The sequence below is a fragment of the Schistocerca serialis genome, chromosome 5, assembly GCF_023864345.2.
Source record: "Schistocerca serialis cubense isolate TAMUIC-IGC-003099 chromosome 5, iqSchSeri2.2, whole genome shotgun sequence".
Classification (NCBI taxonomy): domain Eukaryota; kingdom Metazoa; phylum Arthropoda; class Insecta; order Orthoptera; family Acrididae; genus Schistocerca; species Schistocerca serialis.
In genome coordinates this window covers 333,805,110-333,820,170 of record NC_064642.1, presented here as the reverse complement: position 1 = coordinate 333,820,170, position 15,061 = coordinate 333,805,110, and positions in this window count along the sequence as shown.

Genomic DNA, 15,061 nt, shown 5'->3' with positions numbered 1-15,061 from the left:
AGGACGTCGCGTGCCAGGTATCACGTGAGACGGACGTGGACACGCTCCACTTCAGATTTTGCATTATATAGTTGTTCAGGTTCTCAACTTAGCTTGTTTTTATGCTGCTTAATCGGTTTTCTTTTAGACAATGCATATCTATCGATGTTTCAATGTTCAGAGATATGCAGGCCAGACATTTATAAGTACTTTTCGTACATTCACTTGATTTCTTTGTGTGGAGGACTGTTGGTGCCACGTGTACCGGCTATACAAAGGAAGTGGAAATATAGACAACGCTTATTGCTACAAACCATTTCTTAGTTTCGAGAAATAAGTGTCTTGAATGAATGGACGGCTTTACACGAGTTCGCATTTTATAGCCATGCTTTTGTGTTTCTGGATTTAAGAATTCTGAATTCACATGCTTCTGCATAGTTGGTGGGTCACGTATGTCGCAGTCCGAACTACTTCGTATGAGAGATGAAGCATTAGAAAAGGCTTTGCTTATTCAAAGCATATGTTTCACGCGAGTTACTATTGTTTCTGTATGAGGAATTTAATTGGTTTGCTTGGTATTAGTGCAGTGATGTTCAACAATGTGACCCTCGGACAATCCACCGGAAACCGTAATACTAATAGTGGAATGACGTACTCATTCGTAGTATTTATTTAATCATATGCAATTGTAACAGATGATCAAACTCCCGATTTCCTGTGAGGCAAACAATTTTTGTAAGCTTATAATTTTCCTTTTGATGATATAGTGTTGCCTCTCTGTTCACGTTTTGTGGCACTGCATGTCGTTGCATTATAATAGCGTGTCTATACAGAATGATTTTCTGAATGGGTGTCCGAATGCACGATTCTGTTCGTAGTATTCTCGCTACTTATCCACAGATATAATTTTTTTTAATGATGGTGTGTTCCTCTCCCACATACAAGTTGTTCTAAGATAAATTATTAGCGGGAGCCAGTCTTGTTTTAATTCATATGGGCATTTAAATATGTATGGGTGTTTTAATTTGTACGTGTGTTTTATGATCTACCGTATCGTGACAGTTTAAATGTGTATCAACCACTTGTGTGGGTTCTTGATAATCGTTGAGATTCAGATCACGATTGTCCAATCCAATCAGGGTTCCAGTTTTGTAATTTGTCTGTTGTATCACATGTTAAATATATTTTCCCTTGTTATTGTAAATTGCATGCAGAACGGCGCTGCAGTTTTCACAAACAGTGAAGAACTTTCATGAGTGAAACAAAATCTCTCCACGGAAAATGTATACACACACTCCGGTATCTGTGAGGCAATGATGGTCATTTACAAGGTGACCACCATTACCCCGCACCATGCATATTACTGGGTGAGGGGGGGGGGGAGGAGAAGGAGAGGGGGGACAATGATTGTTAGCTTCCAGGGTGACCAGCATTACCGTGTATATTATTGGGCGGGAACATTATGGTCATTTAACTGTTGACTATCAATTAACCTTCGAAAAGCGTAAATTGGCGTTATCACTCTTATTCCCTCTCCTTCTCTCTCTCTCTCTCTTTCTCTTTCCACACTCTCTCATCATAAATTTCATCAAAGATTATGTCCAGTTTTTCCACATCAACAACATCATCATCTCTGTAATTTATACATGACAGTAAATTTCATATCTCTCTCTTTACAACTCTGCCTATTCATTCAACTCCATCTCAATGTGAGTGTGTGCACAACATAAAAAAAATCCTTCTGCATGTCTTATCACGATCATAGTCGTTGTACAATACATAGGAAATGAGAGGTAAGAACAACAAATAAAAAATAGATATAAATTTTATTATACATATATTTATACGACAAATCACGGTGAATTTTGACTTGCTACCACATAGAGAAAAAGTTCCAGATTTAATTTTCTTCAGACTTTTTAGAATATCATCATTGAAACTAATAGTCCGCCACCGTAGCTGAATGGACAGCGCGCCTGTTTGTCATGCCGTGGGGCCCGGTTTTGATTCCCGGCTGGGTTGGAGATTTTCTGCGCTCAGGAACAGGGTGTTTGTGTCACCTTCATCATCATCATTTCATCCCCATCGACACGCAAGTCGCCGAAGTGGCGTCACCTGAAAAGACTTGCACCAGGCGATCAGGTCTACCAGCCGGGAGGCCCACGCCACACGACATTTGATTTTATTGAAACCAGTAGTTCATTTGAATCATCTCCACTAGACAACCTAGTATTGACTGTGCTATCCATCACAAAGAAATCGAAATGGTACTGAACTGCATTTTGCTGGCAAATCCTATGTAGTATAAATAATATATCCCCAGTTTATCATACTGATACAGCAACAGTTCACTGAAATAAACACATTCGTACCTGTGGTACACTTCAAAAACAACAAGGTGTTCAAAATGTGTAAACCACCCCCACGTAAGTGAGTGTATTATTTTCACATTCACTTCTGAAAAAGAACGTAAAACATAGCCAAAAACAATGACTTTTTATGAGAGAAATAAAAACAGTTTCAAATTAAACAAGGATCCACGACAAAATTCTTTTAGATATCTAACATTAATACCTCTTAGAGGACCTCACCATAATATTTTGTGAATACGAACTGACATTTTTGTACACACATTTTGTTCTACTAGACACATGAAAATAGAGAATTAAGTACTACTATTTTCAAAAACAATTATGTCCATTGTTGTTCGCTGTGTGATAAATCATGCACATAGCCCTGCTGCTGAGAAAGTGAATTTCATCAACACTCATGCTCAAGATTCTTGGTGGCAGATATATTTTGTAATATTTCAAATAAACCAGCAATGCTGGTCCAAATTTTGTGTTGCTGCATCCTCAGTATTGGATGAAACTACCCTTGTCCATCACTGATAGTCCTCCAGTGTGTTCTGTACAACAGTCGAAGACCACATGCTTCAAGTACTGTATCATCAACCAGAGGTTTCGATGTTTTCTTGTATAACAACAAGTAACTGTTGAGCAAAATTTATGGATACTGCTACTGTTAGTATGTAGGGCAGGTTGCGCTTAAATTTTGAAGAGAAAGTGATGAACTAAGACTACAGCTATGATTAGTAAGCATTAGTCAGAAAATTCTATCTGGTTGACATAGCGGCACATTTTGGGTTTGCTCTTTCGTGAGGTGCGTAATCTTTGAGGAATGCAATGTCTGAGATATCCGCGTAATCAAGGAAACTCAGACTTGAACGTGTATGTTCTGTCTCTGCATTTCAAAACAACAGGAAGAAGAAATGCATAATGAAGGGACTCTGCATTTCAGTTCGATGGCTGGCCACAATTTTTACTAAATTTTTTTTTCTTTCTTTAAGTCACTGATAATAATTCCAGATGGGCACAGCTCAGATGCCACAATACTTATCAGAGTTCACTGGCTTGCGCTGCGATATGATAAACATCTCATCTGGTTATCATCTCAGATGCTAGAATCGGTTATGAAGACGTACTATTGGCTCTACGATTCGGTTATATTTTCCATTCTTCGGTGAAATGGAATAAGTTGTCCCGCTAACTGTCCCAAGATCCAATGCGTGTTGTTTCATGTGCAAAATCCAATGCAGTAATTACGTTCACAGTTTCTAAATCTGTTGAACATACTTTTTTATGAACATCTTTCAACAGATGGATGTTCTCATACTCAACTTCCCTTTTCGCAGCTGAGTCTTTGACTTTATTATCATGTTTTGTATTGTCTATTGTTTGCTATTATTTCACGTTGCAGCAGTACTGTGACACTGGACATTAATACTTGGTGTGTGTCCACCTTTTGCCTTTTGACGACTTGAATTCCGCTGGGATGCTTATCCACCATTTTTGTTTAATGCTTTCTTAACAGTTTTCATATTTTTATAACCGTTGTTTGACTTTACTTGTCTGTAGGGGAGATGGATTTGTTTATGAGTATTCATTGCCCTGAGAATTCAACCATAATTTTGAAAGTTTCGTGTCGTACAACTCCTTTTAGAAGGTCCAATTTTAAACAATAGCTTATTTAATACTCTTATTTCTGGATATCTTACATTATAAATTATTAACTCATGTCCTTCCTCAGTTGCTTGAACATTACCAATTATTTATACCTTTGCTGTTGGATCAAGTTCGAGATCGCATAGAGTACTAGGTTTCCTGTCAATTGGTTAATGAAAAAATGATACTGTCAGCCTAAATTGTGTCTCTGCTACAATATTCTTTCGTCACTCTTCTTCTTCTTCTTCTTCTTCTTCTTCACCTTCTGCTTATATAAATACATTATTTGCTTTGGATCCTTTTTCTTCGTCTTACTCCATTTTCTTCTCCTTTCAGAATAGCTTCTGCAACGTCTCTAGAGGACGAAAAATAAGTCTGAACTTTATATTCTCAACTACGTGTAGCTGCTGCTGTTATAACATGATGTGCATACTTCCTGCTTAAGCCTGGATCTGATTTTTTTTCCACTGTTTAATCTGATTGGGTAACAAAACAGATATTGAATTAATTGATGAAATGAGAAAATATAAAAATGCAGTAAATGAAGCACCCAAAAAGGAATGAAACCGTCTCAAAAATTAGATCGACAGGAAGTGCAAAATTGCTAAGCAGTGTTCGATAGAGTATAAATGTAAGGATATAGAGGCATATATAACCAGGGGGATAAGATAGATACTGCCTACAAGAAACTTAGAGACCTTTGGAGAAAAGAGAACCACTTGTATGAGTATCAAGAGCTCAAACGGAAAACCAGTCCTAAGCAAAGAAGGGAAAGCAGAAAGTGGAAGAAGTATACAGAGGGTCTATACAAGGCCAATGCACTTGAGGGCAATATTATGGAGATGGACGAGGACGAAGATGAAGATGAAATGGGAGATACGATACTGCATGAAGAGTTTGACAAAGCACAGAAAGACCTAAGTCGAAACAAGGCCCCAGGGGTAGACAGCATTGCATTAGAACTACTGATAGCCTTGGGAGAGCCAGCCCTGACAAAACTCTACCATCTGGAGAGCAAGATGTATGAGACAGGCGGAATACCCTCAGACTTCAAGAATAATGTAATAATTCCAATCCCAAGTAAAGCAGGTGTTGACAGATGTGCAAATTACGGAACTATAAGTTTATTAAGTCATCGCTGCAAAATACTAACGCGAATTCTTTACAGACGAATTGAAAAACTGGTAGAAGCCGACCTCGGGGAAGATCAGTTTGGATTCTGCAGAAATATTGGAAGACGTGAGGCAATGCAGCCCTACGAATTATCTTAGAAGATAGATTAAGGAAAGGCAAACCTACGTTTCTAGCAGTTGCAGACTTGCAGAAAGCTTTTGACAATGTTGACTGGAATACTCTCTTTCAAATTCTGAAGGTGGCAGGGTAAAATACAGGGAGCAAAAAGCTATTTACAATTTGTACAGAAACCAGATGGCAGTTATAAGAGTCGAGGGGTATGAAAGGGAGGCAGTGGTTGGGAAGGGAGTGAGACAGTGTTGCAGCCTCCCCCCCGATGTTATTCAATCTGTATGTTGAGCAAGCAGTGAAGGAATCAAAAGAAAAATTCGGAGTAGGTATTAAAATCCATGGAGAAGAAATAAAGACTTTGAGGTTCGCCGATGACATGGTAATTCTGTCAGAGACAGCAAAGGACTTGGAAGAGCAGTTGAACGGAATGGACAGCGTCTTGAAAGGAGGATATAAGATGAACATCAACAAAAGCTAAAAGAGGATAATGGAATGAAGTCGAATTAAATCAGGTGATGATCAGGGAATTAGGTTAGGAAATGAGACACTTAAAGTAGTAGGTCAGTTTTGCTATTTGGGGAGCAAAATAACTTATGATGGCTGAACTAGAGAGGATATAAAATGTAGAGTGCCAATAGCAAGGAAAGCATATCTGAAGAAGAGAAAACTGTTAACAGCGAGTATAGATTTAAGTGTCAGGAAGTATTTTCTGAAATTATCTGTATGGAGTGTAGCCATGTATGGAAGTAAACATGGACAATAAATAGTTTAGACAAGAAGAGAATAGAAGCTTTCGAAATTTGACGCTACAGAAGAATGCTGAAGATTAGATGGGTAGATCACATAACTAATGAGGAGGTACTGAACAGAACTGGGGAGAAAAGGAGTTTGTGGCACAACTTGACTAGTAGAAGGGATCGGTTGGTAGACATGTTTTGAGGCATCAAGGGATCACCAATTTAGTATTGGAGGGCAGCGTGGAGGGCAAAAATCGTAGAGGGAGAGCAGGAGGAGCAGGATGTTAGTGTTTAACGTCCCGTCGACAACGAGGTCGTTAGAGACGGAGCGCAAGTTCGGGTGAGGGAAGTATGGGGAAGGAAATCGGCCGTGCCCTTTCAAAGGAACCATCCCGGCATTTGCCTGAAGCGATTTAGGGAAATCACGGAAAACCTAAATCAGGATGGCCGGAGACGGGATGGAACCGTCGTCCTCCCGAATGCGAGTCCAGTGTGCTAACCACTGCGCCACCTCGCTCGGTCGTAGAGGGAGACCAAGAGATGAATACACTAAGCAGACACAGAAGGATGTAGGTTGCAGTAGTTACTTGGAGATTAAGAAGCTTGCACCTGATAGAGTAGCATGGAGAGTTGCTTCAAACCAGTCTCAACAGCAACACAACAGTCTGATTTGCAAAGGCGTATTTTAATATTTTGAGTAGCCTTTCTAATCATTCAGCGACAACTTATTTTGACTTTTCAGATCTTCCGTAGTCCAATTTCTACCCATCCGGAACATAAAAAACTGATATTATTAGACAGGGACGGTCTTTTTCCGGGACAAATGCCATTATCCTGAACACTCGATGCTGTGTAATCAACAGGGTGTTAACAGGAGCATTAGAACAGGCAATTAATAATAATATACTCTGCAATCTTTTTTATAACAAGCGCTCTTGCTCGCTAGACATCCAAACAACAACTGGCAGAGGAGCTCGCACTACGCCTCTTTAATTTAGAAGGCTGCTGTTGAGTTGCACTCCACAACTCAAATGATGGTCAGCTGGCAGGGTGTACAAAGTGTTGTATCTTGCTTCTGATTCTTTTCCTGATTCTTACTGAAATTCGTATTTTATTTCTTATTTTTCGGATCACACTTTTTGCCATATGCCATGGACTTTTGGAAACAACTATGTATTTTATCAACAGCAAGGAAAGCCTTACTGTAAGCAAGTTACACTATGTGCAATGTCATATGTAGTCTATGAAACTTTATTCACGTAAAATAGTTTGTGCGTCAGTCACTTGGTTATTTTGCCACTAAGTGTTTAGATGGTTCAAATCATCACTTCCAGGTGGAGGATTGATTATTTACAAGGCTGGTGTCGATGAAGATTACAGGCACTTTCTCACAGTTGCACACCAAGTGCCGTCTGGTATATTTTGTGTCTTTTGCTAATGATACAAAATTGTTTATTTAGAAAAGGCATTTTCGAGGTTATAAACATGAATTTCTGACAGTGAATTGTACTTACAGGGACGGTAGAGTTGTAAAAATTCTGTATACTGTTGCCGGGCGTATGTCATCTGCACTCTACATTACTTTTACGCTGTCGCTTCAAAGATATTGCAAATGTTAGAGATACGTTTGTTTACGCTGAATGCAGAGATAAAGGATTAAATGGCTTCTACATAAATATGTTTTTTTTTAAAATATGAATGTGCTGCAGCATTGGACCCAAAAATAATGATTAAATGGTTATAAACATAAATATGTTTTCTTTTTCATTTAAAAGATATGAAGAGCTGCTCCTTTATGTAGAAATGTGCACACTTCAATTATTATGTTGATTTCTTCTGTATAGAAAGATTACATTTCATGCATATGTATTGTAGGTCGAACTTACTGAGGGATGAATGGGAGTGGTTACATTAATTGCTGTGCATTGAAGCTGTAAATTATGAGACTGCTTTAAGTACTTTGGCAAAGCTTTTGATGAAGTTGGCTGAGCCTGTTGTCGTTGAGTAGCTGTTCCCCAAGTTACTTTCTGTGTATTAAGATTTCTAGTTCTTCTTATAGAGACAGTCTGTGTTCTTTGTTCAGTGTATGTAGTATTTCGAGTTTGCTTTTTGTTTTGTCAAATTGATGTCCCATATATTTTATATGGGAGCCTATTGCATATTTGTGTGTTGTGTTGCATCAGAAGGCTTTGATGTGTTCTTGAAATCTGGTATGGGATTTATAGCTTGTCTGACATATATACTGAGCCGGGCACATTCTATATATGATTCTATATATGCCAGAGGATGAAAATGTATCTTGACTACTTATGATTAAGACGTTGGGACGCATTATGAGGGCTGCAAATGTTGATAAATAAAGATAAATGGACAAAATCTTCTTTTCCGTGCCAAGCGAGGCAATGAAAGAGGTTAGGAATTACGAAAGAATGAAGGTCAAACGTATGAGAACCATCACTGGTATTGATTTTAACAAAGAATACAGGAGATATGGAATTATCTGAAGGTACATTGTAACACCCCACCCGTCACTTAACTGGTCGGCGTGTGTGCACCCCAGCTAATTGACTAACAGATCAACAGAAAGTGCAAAAACTGCCGCAATATCGGATAATGCAAAGAAAGTGGTATGGCCCTGTGACTCCTGATTGAACCGCGGTGGCAGTGTTGACATTAACTGATTCAGAATTGATCCCTTTTAATTAAAAGGGGTGCACACTGATGTTATATTCAGCTATTGCACCAGATGCAAATGTTGAACATAAAATTAATTAAGAAAGTGACTTGGGCTTTCAACTACTTGGTTGAAAACAGATGCAGTCGATTAGCACAAATGTATTTTAACTCACAACCTACAATTATCATATTACATGACTCTCCTAACAGGCAGTGGTAATAAATTGTGTTTACGTGGAGTAAAGCGGGATAAATCAAAATTCATTCCTATCGACTGACGCAGGCGTATTGCGAAGTGCGGAAGAATTCTACAATACACGGCTTATGAAACCCTCGTGGAAACTTTGCCGACGTGATCCAAAAAATTAATCAGTGGTGTGACTCAAGCCGGACTGGATGCAATATCACCGAATTCAGCATGGCGGGGCGTCATCGTTGTGCGGACGTCAGCCGACCTCGTGATGCTGCAAGGCTGCGCTCGTCTATTCACTCCGAGCTATCTTGCTCAGTACAGAGTTGAACGCAAACTTTCTGTCTCCAAGCTCAATCGTTCCATTTGCTAAGTCCTAAACTGCAGAGATGCTGACTCTCTCTCAGGCAAGCTGAGTAAAGAACGCCATGTCCACACTCTAGGCAAGCTGGGAACGGAAGACCTCTATGGAGACTTTTGCCAGTCCTCTCTTTGCCTCGGTTTCCCCTCCAGCAAACTTCCTTATGCCAATTGCAGCACCATTCGGGTTAATTATGCGTCACTTCCCAGCGCCGACCAATGCCTGCTGTGGGAAGTGAACAAATTCCCACAAAATTTCCCTTCCTCTCAACTTCTGCTATTTAGCTCCTCCCAGGCCACCCATCAAGGTCAGTGTCTGCACAAAACACCAGTTTTCCGGAATTCTGACTCCCAGGAGAGTACTTCAAATTCCTTGGTCCTACGTTTCCATCAGATGCCGGCGTATTTCATTAGGTTCGTATGACCAGTTGCCAGCAGGCTTGTGCACATGCACAGATCTGAAATTGTGTATGAGCAGTGCCTTCCCCCCACTTCTGGCTACTTGAAGCGTGGCTGTTTGCTGTATGAGCAGTAGCAGCAATTAGCCAGAAGCTATCCGGAAAAAATTTTCTGGCGCGCCCAAGCTGCCATATTCGTGCATGCACAGAGCAAGCTGAGTTATGGTGGGAGGTCCTTCCCCATGTGACCCGTGTATATGTTTTGTGTCTTCATTCACAGCTCTCCCGTCAAATGAAATCAAAACAGATTTCTGTGGCCGGGAGCCTTCAAGTGAATTAATATACATTCTCATAACCATGAAAGACCAAAGTAGGTTTTGTAGTTTCAATTTTCTGATTTCATTTATTTCCATGTTGTTAGCAATTAACCATTAATGTCTTAATGAAGCTATTTCTGTCTGTTTTACAGAGAAATTTTTTTCCGCTGAGGCAGTTAGTTTATATGAAACGAAATGTTGCATTCCGCACTATTGGATACTTTCAACCTCATTCAATTTAAAGTGCAAATTTTCATTTTCTGCGGCGAATGACATTATACCATAACAAAGAAGCAAACATGAGAATACAGTACTAGACCTACAAGAAAATGGGTATCATGAAAACCACATGAAAAGCTGAATATCAGGTATTTCAGAGTGCATCTGAATATAGAAATGTGCAATTAGAGCGGAATGAAGCATTTTAGTATGGTTTACGAAATTCTGATGCTGCTGGAGTAGTCTCTGATGTCCTGTTCCCTTTATGACACTGTAACATCTCTTAATGCTATACATAAACACTGACTTGAAGCTGACTAAGTAGGCAAATTGGGTCAGTAGTTTTGAACCAAATATTTTGTTTCAAATATAATGACAGCTATAGCACAACTTCACAAATCTTTCTGTGAAACAGTGTTTTTCGATCACAAGGCACTTGTCTAGTACTTCCTCTAGGCCTGAAGGTATTTCTTAATTTGTGTTTATGTCTTAAATTTATAGAATGCCACTCTATGCCAAATGTTAGACTGGCCGCATACCGTGTTTTAACTCCCCACATGGCTTCATATTTCTGCCTAGAGTAGAATATAAACTGTCAGTTGTACAGTTTCTTTGCCTCACAGACAACCATGTTAATTTTTCACATTTTGAAATAGTCACGAAATTTATTGTCCTTTCTTCCATTGTTAGCTACACAAGAAACTGTCTCTTTCTTTTTTTTGCAATAAATTTGTATTCCATCCTACTAGCTTTTTGCAGTGCTCTGTAGATGGGAACCCTTTGGAAATGCTACCTTACAATATTGCAGAGGACGAATTAAAAAGAAATCTGTCAAAGTCACCCATTAGCAATATTTTACGGTACTTCGAGCTGTGGAGTCTAATTTTGAAATGATATTTTGCCAAGAACTGCTTCCTTATTTGCATCCTTTATCTGTGTGGGATATGATAAAACAATTGCTCTAAGTACAATTCAGTATGTCCTCTCAACAACATGCTGCAGGGCTGCACATGGTCACGTGATGCCCCACCACGCACGAAATTCCACAACAAATTCGACGAAAAAGTGTGAGCAGAGCAAGCACCAAGCACAGGCTGCCTACGTCACCAGAGCTGCGCATACGCAGTACAGCCTCTTGTCTGGCACTTTCTGGTAACTGCTCAAACGAACCTATTCTGTCGCTCTTCACCCGATATACTTCAGACTCTGAGGACCATGAATTCAGCGTGAAGTTGCTATAGTCACAAACACGCATATTTCGGCCTCTGTTGACCGCTCCACCGTAGCTTTGCCGGCTTTCTCGCGTGTTTCACTAAAAACGGGACAACGGACATTTATCAACAGCCATACAAGATCTCCATCTGCTACCCGGTACACCAGCATGGGGTCAACGACCCCCTCACTGTCACTCATCTTAAGGCAGCTGGAGACCGCGCCCCATTACCGCTTTCTCAGAGTTTGAGCCGTCCTAAGCTGCCTATTTTCTTGGCATAAACTAGCCTCCAGTAAATCGACGCGTTTCTACAAAGTTTTCATGTCGTGTGAATTACATTAAAAACCATCACCCAACATTAATTATTCCAATATGTCCATTCTATACCCTCTACAACATGCTTTGTGCCTTGTCAGTCATTTTTGTTCAGCCCTAGTGTTCACTCAATGTGAGTTCGGTGATCTTTAATGCTTTCATGTGAGACTATGTGTGGCACAAAATCAATGACAATATTTACAAGGAGTACATTACTATCATAAACCGACACAAAAGAAAGCCATCTAAATTCGAAAACATCCAGCTGACATCAAACCACATAAATAACAACTTGTGGAAGCAACGTAAATTATACAGCAAAGTTACAAACACCACCAAAATCGAATCAAATTTTGAAGTGCTTGACCTACTTAATGAAGGTCTGAAATATAACATGGAACAACCACTCAACATTGGAACTATTTCAGAGTTAATAGTAGCTGCTAATAATGCAGCAGATGCTGCTAAGTTAGATAACAAGAATAAAATTGTTGTAGCGGGACAAGTTCAAAACCTGCTTGCGAAAAAACCACAAGAGAAACAATTAGAAACACCACTGCCACTAACTAAAGGAATACCCCACACATTAAATACCAAACTGTCACAAAGGCAGACAAAGGAAATCCAGTCGCTATTTTATATGAAAATGAATACATTCAGAAAACTTTGAAGTTCTTTCAAGAAAATAATATCATACAGCTAGACAAAGATCCTGTCAACAAATTCCAAACTGAAGTTGAGGCCCTCCTCGAAAATACTAACTTCCTGCTAACTGAAAGAGAAAAACATGAATGTATATGCATGAATCAAGAAGCACCACATCTAAAATCTCAATTAAACCCTCACAAAAAATGTCTCCATAATATCGATCTCCACCTCAATAAAGTACCCTGGGTACAAAATTCCACAGAAACTAAAAAAAAAATCCTACAGGATAACATTGTGTTTGAAACTAACTGCAAATGAAGTGTCAAACTTCTTGACAGAGCGTAGAGGAACTATGTGTGAGACCCACACAGCCGTACTAGGCGAGGTCCTAATAGAGGTGGTTTGACATTGCGTTCCTCAGACCGTAATGGGGATAAATGATAATTATGAAGATGACACAACAACACCCAGTCATCTCCGGGCAGGTGAAAATCCGTTACCCTGCTGGGGAATCGAACCCGGGACCTCGTGCTCGGGAAGTGAGAACGCTACTGCGAGACGACGAGCGGCGGACTGAAAATAACTACTGAATAAAAAAAATTGTATCTCATTTGCCAGTGATCTGAAAGACATACGCAGTACTAACAAATGTCACATGATGTCCCTAGTAACAAATCTGTATACTAACATCCCTATTTATGATGCTTTAGCTGTTATTAAGCAAAAACTAATAAAGGACCAGAAGTTCTCCAGAGCAAAAGCCACTGAATTCATTCGCTTTCTGGAAGTTGTACTGAGATGAAATTACTTCTCTCTAGCTATGGGTGCCACCATATCAGGAAATATAGTCCAAATATTCCTCAGTCACCAAGAGCACGAACTTTTCACAAAAAAGCCAACATGCATTCTAAAATTTCAGTTCTATTGAAGATAGGTGGATGTTACATTTCCTATGATTGATGAGGAAAACAAAAATGATGTCCAAAAACAGTCTCCACACATTCAACAAAATGCACGAGAATATTAAATTTACCTGCTGACAGGAAATAAAAAATAGCGTTATGTTCCTAGATTTAACAATCTGCAATCACTATAACAAAGTTGTCTTCCAGATTTGCAGGAACCCAACGACCACAGACACAGCATACGTGCTCTCTTCTGCCAACCAAACACGAGCAAACAAGCAGCTTACCGATAATTGAGTCATAGACCTCTGTGAATCCCACTGAGTGTGGGAGACTCCAGGATGAAAAAAAAGTTATAAAACAAGCAGCTGAAGCAAGTGGGTTCAAACCCGCCCTACCAGACTATTTAGTTAAAAAACAAAACCGAAAATGAACAAAATAAACCCCAAGAACAAAGAAAAATACATTAACAACATGCTTTCACTACCTTGGTAACATCACTCAAGAAATTGCAAATATCTTCAAGCGAGACAAAATGAGAAAGACGTTCCCAACAAACAATAAAATTTGCCAAAGACGTCCTCATACCTTAAAAATCAATCAAGGTAAATTTTCATCCTCTGACATATATAAAATCATATGCAGAAAATGTCCAGCTCAATACATAGGTCAAACAGCCTTTAACGTTCACAACAGATTCAAGGAACACATCAGTGTCTTCTGATACAATAAACAAACCTGCAATAGACTCTCATATAAACGATACACGACATCCATTTGAGAACATAGAAAGCAAACTTGAAATACTATATACACTGAACAAAGGACACAGTATGTCTCTCTATGGAGAACTAGAAATCTATATACACAGAAAGAAACTTGGGGAACATTTACTCAAACAACAGTGAAACACGCTCAGCTAACGTTTGATAAAGCTTTAACGAAGTACTTAAAGCTTTCTCATAATTTTGTATTTCAATGCAGAGCAATTAATGTAACCACTCCCATCCATCTCTCAAGAACTTCAACCTACAACACATCTACATGATGTGGCATGAGCCCCCTCTCATATTTCTATCTTACTCTGAGTAAGTCGATTTTCCTCTCTAATTGCATGAGGTGAAATGTTGCTATTCCTTCACATGGGGACTTCCCACGCAGCATCTCTCGTCACCCAGGTGGTCTGGTGACAGGCGGGTTCTGCTGACCTTGAAAGGGTTAAGCCGACGGGTGTGAGGGAGTTCAGTGGATGCTTTTCACATGCCGACATTGTCATAAGAGCAGGAGCGACACGCCCACAGGGGCCTGAAGGAGGGGCTGGGCTAGAGATTCCGTTACTTCACAGAAACTTAGTTAAAACACTTTCTGGTGGGCTACCAGCGAGGTGTGGGAATGACTTGTGTTCCCAGGCAGTCTTGGTGGGAAAATTCCCGCGTTTTCTACAAAATCGTAACTGTGATTGGTTTGCTGAGGGCATAGCTCCGTGACGTAGCAAAATCAGCGCAGATATTGGCGCCAAGAATCTCCATTGGTGGAATGGTAGTGCTTCGGCAATAGAGTGGAATTTTCCGCCGGTTTTCGAGTTGCTGATTGGAACGTTTAACCACGGCCACTGTCGTGGGAGCGGGAATGTTCTGTGTTCGGCTTGTACGGGTGCTCTTGAGGTACTCGGCTCTTGCCTTTCGGTTGGGGTAGGTTACAAGACTGAGCCCTCGCTGCTCTGGACAGACTGCCTTCCGTTGGCTGTCTAATATACTTTCATTTAACTGTAACTGTTTGACGCAGTTGCTGAAGTTTCGACTTCAACATAACTTTCCGAGTACAGTTTGCAATTCAGCGTTCTGCGTACAAGCGT